Consider the following 15,175-nt stretch of genomic DNA (forward strand, 5'->3'; position numbering starts at 1 on the left):
ATGTATCTCCTTTGTCATCACGCACCATATTTAGCTACAAATAAAATGCTTCAGGGAGGCATAAAAGTATAATTTATCTGGCATTGCAAGCTTTGTATTTTTGCAATTTCATCTGTGTGTCATTGTGCGAATGAAGTGGATATAAAAATGGACAAACTTCAGGAAGGATATTATAAATAAAAAAAGTAGCAAATTAAAGTGAAATTCAAGCACTGCCTTACAATTGCAAGTGCACTGAACACTAAGCACATTGCAACAGTAAAGGGTTAAATGTAATATTGAGCATGTAGACTTTAATAAAGTAGAAAACTATTCTGTTACAGTTGAGATGAGCATTAATATGTTATTTCCTGTCCAGAAACTGGAAGTATTAGGAGCAAGTGTAGTGAGATTCTGTCATTATCTGCTCAAGGGCTCAAAACTCCATACAATAATTTATGGTATAATAGATAGCTGGGGGCAAGTTATGAAGTTATAACCTAATCTATGGGTTCTGAAAATATTATGAAACTGAAAAAGTGATTTATAACTTCACATAAACTTTAACCCATTTCTCCTGAAATTAATAATTGTTTATTACCGCAAATAGCAGCTGAGTTGTCAAACAGTCACTTGTGACTTTAAACAGTGAATTTGGTTGAATGAATAAGTATCACCTTTTTGCCGAGTTCAGTCTATTCTGAATGGACACAATGAGGAGCTTCCACCAGTAAATAGAGTGGTGGCCCCAACTACCAAACCTGGAGCAGTCAAATAAATCATGGTCTTTGTCAGCCCTGGTGCAACTACCTGTTCTCCCACCTCCGATGCATTCAACTGCTTCAACTTCAGCATCCCTGATAGCTTGATTGCAACAGGGATGCACAGAAGTTGCCATAGTTCAATCCTTTCTTTGTGCAGACCTGGCAGCAGTGCCACAAAAGGTCTAATGTCCTCAGGCAGGTGCTCAAGGTCAGTGAATGGACCTTCACATAACATCTTCTACCCAGCGCAACACCAGCCTCTAACACTGCTCAACCACACCCCCATCACTCACCCAGCAACACTCTCGGCACTCAGGACTCACACCTAACATCTGGATACTCCTTCCAGATACTCCATCTCACCCTCACAGACCGACCAATGCTGCCAGACCCATACCCACCTCTCACTGTCTCCGCCTACCTCCAGCTATTCAGTCATGGCAGGCACATCACCCAAACGAAGTGTAACACAATCACTGACATTCTTTCCTCTCTGTTGCAGGACAAGGTGACACACAGTGGAAGGGAGCAGAGCGGAACTAGTGAGGGACAAGGACTCCTGCATCTTCTGAGCCCTACAGAGGAGATGGTACTCTGCATCATCAGGCCAGTTCGACAGAGCCCACAGCATTTGGCATCACTGAAAACATTGAGGATTATAGTGTGTTCCCACCTTATGCCCTTCTCAACTCCCAGCACACCCTCATCCTGCTGTCTGGCATGGTGAGTAAGTTGTTGATGGTGTGACCATGGACATCCTGCTTCCTTACCCCAACTTTCCCCTTCTGACACCCAAGAACTGCTGTCTGCTGAGCCGCAGCAGCCCAAGGAGGAAGGGAGGGAGCAATAGTGCAGGCCTGAAGAACAGGTCCAGTTCCTTGATCTGACACTCACAGCCACCAACTCAGACACTGACACTGCACATACCTTAGAGACAAGCCTAAAGTTGTGATCAGCACATGTTGCATCACCGGGCAGTGAGTGGACTGCAAGCAGGTCAGGGGTAGACAATAGTTCGTGTGCCAGCTCACTGAAGGGCGAGGTGGCAGACAAGTTCTACTGCGAGGACTCAGATGAGGCCCTCAATGAGGAGGCAGGAGAACGCTAATGGGCATGCACACAGAGATGCTGGGTGCATTGGCTGGCCTACCAGACAGCCTCCTGCCACTGTCAAACAGCATGGTGGAGGCTGACTCCAACATGGCACAAAACATGACCTCTCCGCAGCTTCCGCTTCATCTCCCTGACATGCTGCATACCCAGAGGCACTGGCACTGCTGCCCCCCTACCTGTAGCAGCCTTTGTGTGGACAGATCACCTATGCCTTTGGCATCCCTGTGAGGATGGGGCAATGCTCTCTGACAAATGCAGCAAAATACTTCCAAAAACACTCCGGAGTACTTTCAGACGCTTTCCAATAGAAAAGGTTCCATAAATTGTACTTTCCTGCAATCAGGGTGCCTGGCCTTTTAAAGAATGCTACTGCAGGACCTATCTTGCTGCTTTACGCTTCTTTTTTAAGAGTGGACAACGTGAGCATTGTCCGGAACTGCATTGTCCAATTTTAATATCCTCGCTTCATATCAGTCAGTTGGGCTATGTGACGTCAGGATTGTGCTGTTTCCACATGTTTGGGTGCATGCAAGGGATGCAGAATCGTGCACCTATATCAATGACGAACACCATGCAGTTCGCGTGGTTAGAGGCCCGTGGCATTGCCTGCCCCAGGGGAATCAAGGGATGCCGGGGTAGCATTGCTAGAAGCTGCGTTACGCAAATGAATCTTGCACTCTCTGACTATGAAATTTGGATCATAGGAATCATAGAAACTTACAGCACAGAAAGAGACCATTCAGTCCATTGTGTCTGTGCGATAGCTTTGAAAGAACAGCCATACTTAGTCCCACACCCCCATTTTCTGGCTGTAAGTTCCTCATCCACAAATACCTGTCCAAATCCCTTTTACAATTATTTATGAAGTCAGCTTCCACCAGCTTTTAGGTAGAGCATTCCAGATCCCGACAACGCTGGGTGAAAAAATTTCTCATCTCCGTTCTAGATCGTTTTCCAATGATTTTGATTCCCTGACCACTGACCCACTCACAGAAGGGAATAGGTTTCCTCTAACTAATCTATCAAAACCTCTCATCATCTTGAGATCCTCTATTTTGGAGGTTTGCTTGCACTACTCGGGAGGGTTTAAACTGGTCTTGCAGGGGGGTGGAACCCAAAGTAGTAGTCTCTCAGATGAGATAGTTGAGGCAAATGTAGAGGTTAAAGCAAGCAAGTCCAGTAGGCAGGCCAGGCAGGGGCAGGACAAGGAGAGTGGAAGGTCTGATAGGCTAAACTGCATTTACTTTAATGCAAGAAGCCTTACAGGTAAGGCAGATGAACTCAGAGCATGGATTGGTACATGGGATGGGCAGGACTGGCAGCTCAATGTTCCGGGGTACTGATCTTTCCGGCGTGACAGAGGTGGAGGTAAGAGAGGAGTGGGAGTTGCACTATTGATTAGGGAGGACATCATGGCAGAGGATATCCCGAAGGGAATGTCCAGCGAAGCCATATGGGAAGAACTTAGAAATAAGAAAGGGGTGATCACTTTGATGGGATTATACTATAGGCCCCCCAATAGTCAGAGGGAAGTGGAGGAGCATATATGTAGGGAAATCACAGATAGGTGTAGGAATTATAGGGTTGTAATAGGTGATTTTAACTTCCTTAATATTGTCTGGGACTGCCTTAGTGCTAAGGGATCAGATGGGGAAGAATTTGTTAAGTGTGTCCAGGATAGTTTTCTGAAGCAGTATGTGGATGGCCCTACTAGAGAAGGGGCTACACTCGACCTCCTCTTAGGAAATGAGGATGGGCAGGTGGTTGATGTGTCAGTGGGGGAGCACTTTGGGACCAGTGACCATAACTCTATTAGCTTCAAGATAGTTATGGAAAAGGATAGGACTGGTCCTCAGGTTGAAGTCCTAAATTGGGGGAAGGCTAATTTCGTGGCATCAGACAGGAACTCTCAAAAGTTGAATGGGAGAGGCTGTTTACAGGTAAAGGGACGTCTGGCAAGTGGGAGGCTTTTAAAAGTGAGATAGGAAGAGTTCAGGGCCGGCATGTTCCTGTTAGATGGAAGGGCAAGGCTGGAACCTTGGTTGACGAGGGATATTGAGGGTCTGGTCAGGACAAAGAAGGAGGCATATGTCAGGTATAGGCAGCTGGGATTAAGCGAGAACCTCAAGGATTATAGGGGATGTAGGACTACACTTAAGAAGGAAATTAGGAGGGCAAAAAGGGGCCATGAGATTTCCCTGGCAGATTAGATAAAGGAGAATCCTATAAGATTCTATAAGTATATTAAGGGTAAAAGGGTAGCTAGGGAGAGAGTAGGTCCCCTTAAGGATCAGTGTGGCAATCTATGTGTGGAGCCACGGGAAATGGGCGAGGTCTTAAATGAATATTTCTCGTCCGTATTTACCATGGAGAAGGCCAAGGAAACTAGTGAGTTCAAGGGAGGGAACAGCGATATCCTGGAGCATATCAACATTACAAAGGAGGAGGCGTTGTAGGTTTTGAAGCGCATTAAGGTGGATAAATCCCCAGGGCCTGACCAGGTGTAACCTAGGATGCTATGGGAAGCAAGGGAGGAGATTGCTGGGGCCCTGGCAGAGATTTTTGTATCATCGTTAGCCAGGGGTGAGGTACCAGAAGACTGGAGGATAGCTAATGTTGTGCCTTTATTTAAGAAGGGCAGCAGGGATAAGCCAGGGAACTACAGGCCGGTGAGCCTTACATCAGTGGTGGGAAAGTTATTGGAAGGGATACTGAGAGACAGGATTTATAGGCATTTGGAAAGGCAAGGTCTGATTAGGGATAGTCAGCATGGCTTTGTACATGGGAAATCATGTCTCACGAATTTGATTGAGTTTTTCGAGGAGGTGACCAAGAGGATTGACGAGGGCAGGGTGATGGACGTTGTCTACATGGACTTTAGCAAAGCCTTTGACAAGGTACCACATGGTAGGCTGGTCCAGAAGGTTCAAACACATGGGATCCAGGGTGATCTAGCAAATTGGATACAAAATTGGCTTGGTGATAGGAGGCAGAGGGTGGTAGTGGAGGGTTGTTTTTCCGATTGGAGGCCGGTGACCAGTGGTGTGCCGCAGGGATTGGTGCTGGGCCCTCTGTTGTTTGTCATCTATATTAATGACTTGGATGTGAATATAGGGGGCATGATTAGTATGTTTGCAGATGACACCAAAATTGGTGGTATAGTGGACAGTGAAGGAGGTTGTTTAAGGTTACAACAGGATATAGATAAACTGGGAAAGTGGGCAAGGGATTGGCAAATGGAATTTAATGCAGATAAGTGTGAAGTGATGCATTTTGGGAAGTTAAACCAGGGCAGGACAGATACAGTGAATGGCAGGGCCCTGGGGAGTGTCGTTGAGCAGAGAGACCTTGGGGTGCAAGTACATAGTTCCCTGAAAGTGGCAACACAGATAGACAGGGTGGTGAAGAAGGCATATGGCATGCTTGCCTTCATCGGCCGAGGCATTGAGTACAAGAGTTGGGACGTCATTTTACAGTTGTACATAACGTTGGTTAGGCCGCATTTGGAGTACTGTGTACAGTTCTGGTTGCCGCACTACAGGAAAGATGTGATTAAGCTAGAGAGGGTGCAGATAAGATTCACAAGGATGTTGCCTGGTTTGGAGGGCTTGAGTTATAAAGAGAGATTGAAGAGGTTGGGTCTGTTTTCCCTGGAGCGAAGGAGGCTGAGACGGGACATGATAGAGGTATATAAAATTATGAGAGGCACAGATAGGGTAGATAGCCAGAGTCTGTTTGCCATGGTAGGGGTGACTAAAACTAGAGGGCATAGATTTAAAGTGAGAGAGAGGAGGTTTAAAGGGGATCAAAGGGGTATATTTTTCACACAAAGAATAGTGGGTATCTGGAATTAACTGCCTGAGGAGGTGGTGGAGGCAGGAACAGTAGCAACATTTAAGAGGCACCTGGACAGGTACTTGCATGAGCAAGGCATAGAGGGATATGGAATTAATGCAGGCAGGTGGGATTAATATGGATGGGCATTATGGTTAGCATGGACGCGGTGGGCCAAAGGGCCTGTTTCTATGCTGTACGACTCTATGACTCTATTAGGTTGCTTCTTAACCTTCTCTGTTCCAAGGAGAACAGTCCTCATTTTGGATGACATCAGAAATGAGTCTGGTTTAACTTTAGAATCTGTCAGTTGAGCTCTGAGATGAAGTTAAAACCTTGAAATTTCACTGTGGTATCCAGTCTGTCATGAGGTTCCTTACGTGTATTTGTAGCAACCTGATGTGGAAAAATCTGCACTTAACTAATATGCTTTAGCATTGTGCAATACACATCGAGGCAGGCAACATCCCCAGCATATACACCCTACTGAGCCAGCGGCGCTTGAGATGTCTTGGCCATGTGAGCCACATGGAAGATGGCAGGATCCCCAAGGACACATTGTACAGTGAGCTCGTCACTGGTATCAGATCCACCGGCCATCCATGTCTCTGCTTTAAAGACATCTGCAAACGCGACATGAAGTCCTTTGACATTGACCACAAGTCGTGGGAGTCAGTTGCCAGTGATCGCCAGAGCTGGCAGACAGCCATAAAGGCGGGGCTAAAGAGTGGCAAGTTGAAGAGACTTAGCAGTTGGCAGGAAAAAAGACAGAAGCGCAAGGAGAGAGCCAACTGTGTAACAGCCCTGTCAACCAATTTTATCTGCAGCACCTGTGGAAGAGTTTGTCACTCTAGAATTGGCACTGCTCCGCAAACCACTGACCTCCTCTAGGCGCTTACCCATTGTCTCTCGAGACAAGGAGGCCAAAGAAGAAGAAAGAAGAATACACATCTTGTTTGCTCCCATATATAAAGCCACACACAGCCATCATTGCATCTTATTGAAATCATAGAAATTATACAATATTAGCACTTTCACGAACTGCTTTTAATCCGTTTTCAACAGCAACTTATATAGCACCTTTAGTGTTCCAAGGAGCTTCATAGGAGTGTTCTTTTTCTTTTCTTTCTTTTGGGCCTCCTTATCTCGAGAGACAATGGATGCGCGCCTGGAGGTGGTCAGTGGTTTGTGAAGCAGCGCCTGGAGTGGCTATAAAGGCCAATTCTGGAGTGACAGGCTCTTCCACAGGAATTGTGTAATCAGACACAAATTGACACAGAGCCACAGAAGGAGACATTAGAACTGGTGACCAAAAGCTTAGTCAAAGCTATAGGTTTTAAGGGTCATTTTAAATGTGGGGGAAGGGACAGAGGTAGAGAGTCGGGTCATATCTCAGGGGCTGAGCCAGCTGAAGGCAGTCACCTAGGTTGAATATCGAGATGCTGAAGAGGCCAGAATTGGAGAAACATAGATATCTTAGAGGGTTGTAGGACTGGAGGAGGTTACACAGATAGGGATTGATTCTGCTCACATTATAGTCTGGTCTGTCCAGTACTCTCTACATTATTAATGTATAATGATAATCAAGCTCAAAGATTAATTTCCTTTGGTTGTGTTTACATAAAACTTCTTTATTGTATATTTTAACAGTGGTATTAACCTATGTAAACTAAATGTGCCAAAAACAGTTGATCCTTTCATTGCTTTTGTGGGATCTTGTTGTGTGTCTTATAAAACTGTTGCTACACTTCAAGTTAACATAATGAGAGACATGATCAAGCGTTGCATAAATTTAGGCCTTTAAAAAAAATTGTCTATTTCCTAACTCTCTATTTATGTATGGGAAATGCAACCTAAGCATGCAACCTAAATGTCTGAGTACACACTGGCAGCAAGGGACTTTGCCCGTATAAAGTGCATGTCGAAAAATTATAGGTGCGCCACCTCCTACAAGCAGTTCTTCAGACAAAATATTCTTGAATCTACAAATTCAAAGCAAGTTTAGCTTGACAAAGCAAGAAAACTTTGTACAGACCAAGCAGCAGAAACAGAACATGAGACAAGAGGCTGTGACGATAAAACAAACAAGCCTTGAGCAAGACTTAGACTGGAAGGAATTAATTTTTCCATTGGCTTGTAGATGTCAGGTAACTACTGGGACAGTTAAATCTGGCCATGAATGGAATTGGTGAGAGGCACAAATAGAGATGATTTGATGCTGCGTAGAATGTTTCCTGAGTAGCTAGGATCTTGGAAATGTTATGCCAAGGAAGGTCACTGATCTAGACTGTAAATTATACAAGGTAAGACCTAGAGTTTCTCTTGATTCACTTTCAAAGGGGAAAGGGAACAAGGGTAAGAACCTCTGCTCAGAATATTAAATGAGATGACTGGATAGGATTGTAAATGAGCTTGGACAGGGATCAGATTGATAAATCCTGTGACCTATGTTCTTTCATATCATCTTTTCTCCCTTGCCAATTTTCATTTCTCTCTTCTCTTGTTCTGGGAAGACTTCTACCCGGGACATAGTTTCTTAGGCAGCAGTTGTCCTGCTGTACCTCGCTTCATGTGTAAGCCTAGACGGAGTGTCAGCAGGAAATTCAACTACCAACGGGCATTATAGACCAGTCTGTTCTGATTGTAACAGGAGGACTGTCACAACTCAGCAAAGAAATGAACTCGCCACATCACACATCAACTACTCATGGCTTGTAGCAAAATCATTGCGATAGAAATGAAGGTTCCTCAGCCTGAAACCCTCTCCGATGACCCACCATTTCAGCTTGAAACTGTGAGCGAGTATGGAACCAGGAGCAGAGACTGGTCTGTGGCAGTATCCCGCAGACCCTTCCAGAACAGAATGGTTGTGTTTCCCAATCTTCTATACCTCCATTTTGTGCATGATTAAGTTTGATGGATTTTATGTTATTAAGTGAAGGCCTTGGATAACAGAGAAATTTATAAATGAATTTCTATGAGCAGATGACATTCTGTTTGGGGTATGCTGCTGTAAAAGTCAATATTCTTCTCCATAATTCATAACAGAACCACTCCCTCAGATGAACTAGTGGCAAGGACCTTGGCTGGATATTTTACACTCCCATTGAAAGCAATAACAGCGTACGTGCACAATTTATTGTGGGAATGAAAAGTGACACCATCAGCCACTTCCGGCTTCGGAGGCCTACGGTGATGTCACTTCGGGTCAGGACCTCTGATGATATCATCTCCAAACGCGGCCTTTAACCTGGCCCCTCACACTCTGTTTGTCAATGGGGGGGATGTACGTGAACGTGTCCCTTAAAGAGTCAGGCCGGAATGTACTCAAGATGTCTAGTTGACACAATCCAAATGACAATATTCTGTTTCAGCTTGAGACACACTGCTGACTATAACTTTTTAATTATTTATAATATGTAAGACAAGTGATGGAATGTGGTTGCTTCCCACAGTTGTGGAAGTTAATGAGGGAAAACCATTTGGAAAGACCCTTGCATTAGCTCCTTTTAGTTGCCATCTGTGGCATACTGCAGGAAAAAATCCTCTTTGATGTTACATCTGGTGGAAGTTGGTTTGAAGTTGGGGCAATTTTAACGTGGAGAAAGTGAAAGAGAGCTTCATGACACAGATCAGGGTTTTATTATTGATGTGTAAGAATCTCTTACTGTAAATAATAAATTAAGTGGGATTCAAAAGCTTGTATATATTATTCTCTTACTCAATTAAACATTATGATGAACTATTAAATAATTTGTGGTGTCAGCTGTGACTCAGTGGTAGCACTCTAGCCTCTGTCAGAAGTTTGTGGTTTCAAGCCCATTCCAGAGACTTGAGCACAAAATCTAGGCTGGCACACCAGTGCAGTAACAAAAGAGTGCTGCACTGTCAGAGGTGCCTTCTTTCTGCCCTCTCAGGTGGATGTAAAAGATCCCATGGCACTATTCGAAAAAGAGCAAGGGAGTTCTCCCTGGTGTCCTGGCTGATGTTTATCGCTCAACAAACATCACTAAAGCAGATTATCTGGTTATTATCACATTGCTGTTTGTGGGATCTTGCAAATTGGCTGCCACATTTCTACAGTGCAACAGTGACTACACTTCATAAGAATTTCATTGGCAGTAAAACATTTTGTGATGTCCTGAGGTTCTGAAAGTCGCAATATAATTGCAAAACTATTTTACTTGATATATTTAATTTCACTTAATCATCCGTTTATGAAAGTAACTTCATCTTTTTTTTCTGTTGGTGATTTTTGTGGTACAGTACTTTCTTTTCCCACAGAAAAACAGGAGAACCCACAGTGTGCATGTAAAAGTCATCCTGCCTCAGGCAAGATTTGGTTTTGTATCACATCTCTATATGCAGTACCATTGACAAACAAAGAGTGAAGGGACACAAATTTACATTTTGCCCCCGGCAGGATGAATTTTGCATAGCCACTCACAGCTGTCATTGTTGGCAGTGGGAGAAAATAAGTCCATATGCAAGGGCCCCATCTACAGCCATTTCATCAAGCTAACAATAAACTTCTGTTTTGGTTTTCCACAGAATATGTTAATTCCCTGGGAAAGCCCACACCAAAATGACCAGAATGCAAATTAAAAGTATTGGTTTGACTCAGTGCAAGCAGTCTTGCTGCGAATAGAAAAGGTCAGAAAGAAAGACTTGCATTTATCTAGCACCTTTCATGAGCTCAGTTTGTCCCAAAGCACTTTACAGCCAATGAAGTACTTTCTTGAAGTGTAGCGACTGTTGTAATGCAGGAAATGGGGCAGGCAGCTGTGCACAGCAAGGTCTCACAAGCAGCAATGTGATAATGACCAGATAAATCTGTTTTTGTGAAGTTGTTTTTTTAAAAATTCATTCATGGGATGTGGGTGTCGCTGGACAGGCCAGCATTTATTGCCCATCCCTAATTGCCCCTGAGAAGGTGCTGGTAAGCTGCCTTCTTGAACCGCTACAGTCCATTTGGGTTAGGTATACCCACAGTGCTGTTAGGAAGGAAGTTCCAGGATTTTGACCCAGCGACAGTGAAGGAACGGCAATATAGTTCCAAGTCAGGGTGGTGTGTGACTTGGAGGGAAACTTGCAGGTGGTGGTGTTCCCATGTATTTGCTGCCCTTGTCCTTCTAGTTGGTAAAGGTCGCGGGTTTGGAAGGTGTTGTCTAAGGAGCCTTGGTGCATTGCTGCAGTGCATCTTGTAGATGGTACGCACTGCTGCCACTGTGCGTCGGTGGTGAAGGGAGTGAATGTTTGTAGATGGGGTGCCAATCAAGCGGGCTGCTTTGTCCTGGATGGTGTCGAGCTTCTTGAGTGTTGTTGGAGCTGGACCCATCCAGGCAAGTGGAGAGTATTCCATCACACTCCTGACTTGTGCCTTGTAGATGGTGGACAGGCTTTGGGGAGTCAGGAGGTGAGTTACTCACCTCAGGATTCCTAGCCTCTGACCTGCTCTTGTAGCCACGATATTTATATGGCTACTCCAGTTCAGTTTCTGGTCAATGGTAACCCCCCAGGATGTTGATATTGGGGGATTCAGCGATGGTAATGCCATTGAATGTCAAGGGGAGATGGTTAGATTCTCTCTTGTTGGAGATGGTCATTGCCTGGCACGAATGTTACTTTCCACTTATCAGCCCAAACCTAGATATTGTCCAGGTCTTGCTGCATTTCTACACGGACTTCTTCAGTTTCTGAGGAGTCACGAATGGTGCTGAACATTGTGCAATCATCAGCGAACTTCTGACCTTATGAGTGAAGGAAGGTCATTGATGAAGCAGCTGAAGATGGTTGGGCCTAGGACACTACCCTGCGGAACTCCTGCAGTGAAGTCCTGGAGCTCAGATGATAGACCTCCAACAACCACAACCATCTTCCTTTGTGCTAGGTATGACTCCAGCCAGCGGAGGGTTTTCCCCCTGATTCCCATTGACCACAGTTTTGCTAGGGCTCCTTGATGCCATACTTCGTCAAATGCTGCCTTGATGTCAAGGGCAGTCACTCTCACCTCACCTTAGAGTTCAGCTCTTTTGTCCATGTTTGAACCAAGGCTGTAATGAGGTCAGGAGCTGAGTGGCCCTAGCGGAACCCAAACTGAGCGTCACTAAGCAGGTTATTGCTAAGCAAGTGCCGCTTGATGGCACTTTTGATGATACCTTCCATCACTTTACTGATGATTGAGAGTAGACTGGGGTGGTAATTGGCCGGGTTGGACTTGTCCTGCTTTTTGTGTACAGGACATACCTGGGCAATTTTCCACATTGCCGGGTAGATGCCAGTGTTGTGGCTGTACTGGAATAGTTTGGCTAGGGGCGCGGCAAGTTCTGGAGCACAGGTCTTCAGTACTATTGCCGGAATATTGTCAGGGCCCATAGCTTTTGCAGTATCCAGTGCCTTCAGTCGTTTCTTGATATCACGCAGAGTGAATCGAATTGGCTGAAGTCTGGCATCTGTAATGCTGGGGACTTCAGGAGGAGGCCGAGATGGATCATCAACTCGGCACTTCTGGCTGAAGATTGTTGCAAATGCTTCAGTCATTTCTTTTGCACTGATGTGCTGGGCTCCCCCATCATTGAGGATGGGGATATTTGTGGAGCCACCTCCTCCAGTTAGTTGTTTAATTGTCCACCACCATTCACGGCTAGATGTGGCAGGACTGCAGAGCTTAGATCTGATCCGTTGGTTATGGGATCGCTTAGCTCTGTCTATCGCATGCTGCTTACACAGTGTGGCATGCAAGTAGTCCTGGGTTGTAGCTTCACCAGGTTGACACCTCATTTTGAGGTATGCATGGTGCTGCTCCTGGCATGCCCTCCTGCACTCTTCATTGAACCAGGGTTGGTCTCCTGGCTTGATGTTAATGGTAGAGTGGGGGATATGCCGGACCATGAGGTTACAGAATGTGGGTGAGTACAATTCTGCTACTGCTGATGGCCCACAGTGTCTCATGGATGACCAGTTTTGCATTGCTAGATCTGTTCGAAATCTATACCATTTAGCACGGTGATAGTGCCACACAACACGTTGGACGGTATCCTCAATGTGAAGGCGGGACTTCGTCTCCACAAGGACTGTGTGATGGTCACTCCTACCAATACTGTCATGGACAGAAGCATCTGCGGCAGGCAGATTGGCGAGGACGAGGTCAAGTATGTTTTTCCCTCGTGTTGGTTCCCCCACCACCACCTGCCGCAGACCCAGTCTAGCAGCTATGTCCTTTAGGACTCGGCCAGCTCGGTCAGTAGTGGTGCTACCGAGCCACTCTTGGTGATGGACATTGAAGTCCCCCACCCAGAGTACATTTTGTGCCCTTGCCACCCTCAGTGCTTCCTCCAAGTGATGTTCAACATGGAGGAGTACTGAGTCATCAGCTGAGGGAGGGCGGTAGGTGGTAATCAGTAGGAGGTTACCTTGCCCATGTTTGGCCTGATGCCATGAGACTTCATGGGGTCCGGAGTCGATGTTGAGGACTCCCGGGGCAACTCCCTCCCTACTGTATACCACTGTGCCACCACCTTTGGTGGGTCTGTCCTGCCGGTGGGACAGGACATACCCGGGGATGGTGATGGCAGCGTCTGGGACATTGTCTGTAAGGTATGATTCCATGAGTATGACTATGTCAGGCTGTTGCATGACTAGTCTGTGGGACAGCTCTCCCAACTTTGGCACAAGCCCCAAGATGTTAGTAAGGAGGACTTTGCAGGGTCGACAGGGCTGGGTTTGCCATTGTCGTTTCCAGTGCCTAGGTCGATGCCGGGTCGTCCGTCCGGTTTCATTCCTTTTTATTGATTTCGTCGCGGTTAGGTACAACTGAGTGGCTTGCTAGGCCAATTCAGAGGGCATGTAAGAGTTAACCACATTGCTGTGGGTCTGGAGTCACATGTAGGCCAGACCAGGTAAGGACAGCAGATTCCCTTCCCTGAAGGACATTAGTGAACCAGATGGGTTTTTACAACAATCGACAATGGTTTCATGGCCATCATTAGACTAGCTTTTAATTCCAGATTTATTAATTAAATTCAAATTCCACCTTCAGCTGTGGTGGGATTCGAACCCATGTCCCCAGAAAAAATACCCTGGGTCTCTGGGTTACTAGTCCAGTGATAATAACACTACGCCACTGCCTATCCTGCCTACTGTGGGAGAAATCCCTTGTTCTTCTTTGAACTAATGCTAGTGGATCATTATCATCCACCTGAGGGAAAACGGGAACTTGGTTTAACATCTCATCCGCAAGACAGCACCTCTGCCAGACAGAAGATGTTGGTTTGAGGCCCACATCAAGTTGACAGCACATCATCTATGCAGACATTGACATTAGCTAAGGCTCTGTTCACCTGTTTAGGTGGATGTAAAAGATCCCATAACACTATTTGAAGGAAGCACAGAGAATTCTTCTGGTGTCTTGGCTTCTCCCTCAACCAATAAGAAGAAATGATTAACAGGTTCTTCATATCTGCCAGAATGTCCAAAAGCTTTTCCCATACAATGAGTTGTGATGAAGTGCAGTCCTTATTACTATGTAGGTGAGTGCGGGAGCCATTCTGTGCAAATCAAGGGAATGTAACAGCAATGAATGAGCAGTTTATCTGTCTTTTCTAGTGATTGAATGTTGGCCATGACATTTGTACATTCCTTCAAATAGTGCCATGGGATGCCCTGTTGCAGCGCTTAAACTACCTTTTGCAGGTAAGTTCAGTGCTATTTCTATGAGCGAGGCATGGGCAGTTGATTAAATCATCCCATTCAGGGTGAGGAATGAAAGCTTATTTTTTCAGCAGCACTCAGACTGAAGTCTGGCAATTGCCCGCGAAAAACTATTAAAAAATATCTTGTGGGATAATTGCCTCTGTCAATCAGTGTACAACTTACCAGACACCAGCTTAGCTCCACTGTTGGCTCACTGAGATCTCAGAACTGTGTTAAAGGGGATGTGATAGAGTTAGCACCCACTTAGAAATTCTATGAATTGCTTGTCCCAAAATTTGGGGTTTCTGAGTTCCTCTCTTGAAGGAGATCAAATTCATAACTTGAGTCTTTCATCTGATTAAGTCACCACCATACTTCCATGGAATTTAGCAATAACCTGCACAGTGTTGCTTAGTTTGGGTTCTGCCAGGGCCACTCAGCTCCTGACCTCATTACAGACTTGGTTCAAACATGGACAAAACAGCTGAACTCCAGAGGTGAGGTGAGATTGACTGGCCTTGACATCAAGGCAACATTTGACCGAGTATGGCATCAAGGAGCCCTACCAAAACTGGAGTCAATGGGAATCAGGGGGTTGGAGTCGATGGTCAATTGTCTCAGCTACAGGACATCACTGCAGGAATTCCTCAGGGTAGTGTCCTAGGCCCAACCATCTTCAGCTGTTTCATCAATGACCTTCCTTCAAACATAAGGTTAGTAGTGGGAATGTCCGCTGATGATTGCATAATGTTCAGCACCATTCATGACTCCTCAGATACTGAAGCAGTCCATGT

Source organism: Heterodontus francisci, chromosome 18 (assembly GCF_036365525.1).
Source record: "Heterodontus francisci isolate sHetFra1 chromosome 18, sHetFra1.hap1, whole genome shotgun sequence".
NCBI lineage: Eukaryota > Metazoa > Chordata > Chondrichthyes > Heterodontiformes > Heterodontidae > Heterodontus > Heterodontus francisci.